At 49.8% G+C, this 1,191-nt stretch overlaps 1 non-coding gene across 1 annotated transcript; it reads right to left on the reverse strand.

The window, feature by feature from the left end:
- Positions 1–806: 806 nt before the first annotated feature.
- On the reverse strand, positions 807–932 carry LOC127212539 (small nucleolar RNA SNORA17). Its single transcript, XR_007833578.1, has one exon. It is a non-coding gene; the product is annotated as a small nucleolar RNA SNORA17 (small nucleolar RNA).
- Positions 933–1,191: the final 259 nt, after the last annotated feature.

The following is a 1,191-nucleotide window of genomic DNA, read 5'->3' on the forward strand; positions in this document are numbered from 1 at the left end:
GCAGGACCTGCTCTCCTGGTCTTATGACCCCAGGGTCAGGTCTTCTCCCTGCTGCAGGTGGCAAGGGGTAAGAGAGGAAGGTATCTCTCATTCATCCATGCCATTGCACAGGAGACTGAGCGGCAGGGCCAGCTTTCCTACACTCATACCCTCAGGGCCGGCTCACCCGAAACTCCCACAATGTACAAGATTCTCTCTCTCCCAAGTGCTGAAGCTGGCTGGGGCAGAGTTAACTCTCCTGCTCTCAAACCTCTAAGGCAAGCTCTTCCCCGATGCCCAGGCAAAGAGTAGGGCCAGTTCTGCATAGCCCTCAGACATCAACGTTACCCCAGGCAGCAGCCCAGACTAGAGATGTCTACCTGGCCTTTGGGGGTAACAGAACAGATGCTGAAGGTTCAAGGACTCAGACATGTCCTCCAGGGACAGCATAGGCCAGGACCCCACCACGGTCCCAGGTGGCATCACCAGCTACTCACACCAGGCTGTTTCTCACTACCCTTGAGTCTAGCTCTGCCTCTCTTCCTTGTGCCCACATCCTTCATCTTCTCTTTCTCTTCTACTTCTGCACCATTTACATGCTCCTCTTAATGGCACCCAGGGTCTCTGAATGTCTGGGATCATCTCAGGAGTGGTCTCAGGAGTGTTATGGCCCACCCGTGCATTATGGCACCCTGCAGGGGTCATCTCACGTATGCTCTGCTCTCCCAGGTCTGTGAAAACCAGACTGGTGGTTGGCTCAGGTTAACTCCCTGTCAGGCCTCCTGGTGCTGGATTGGTAACCATCTCAGGCTCGCTTTTTTTCAGGGAGTGTTAGGCTGCTAAGTATTCTGATGCTCACAGGTCAAAACACTGAGCTGAGACATAGCCTTTCTCCTTTCTGCCACCTACTGGCAAACATGCAGCATGGCAGCTACAATGCCTCTAGGGGCATTGGTCATCATCTTCATGACCAATGAATCATTGAAGAATTCAAAGAGATAATTAGAAAGTTACCAGAGTCAAATGAAAGTGAAAGCGTAGATTATTGGAGCCTTTGGAGTGTGGTAGAGTCAGTGCTGAGAAGAAAGTTTATAGCTACTGGTGTATTTGTTAAAGACAAAACAACACAGAGATATCCAAAATAAATAACTTAATGATGTACATGAAAGACTTAGAAGCAGAAAACTAAGCCAACTCTAAAAGCAGTAGAGG

The sequence above is a fragment of the Acomys russatus genome, chromosome 30, assembly GCF_903995435.1.
Source record: "Acomys russatus chromosome 30, mAcoRus1.1, whole genome shotgun sequence".
Lineage (NCBI taxonomy): Eukaryota > Metazoa > Chordata > Mammalia > Rodentia > Muridae > Acomys > Acomys russatus.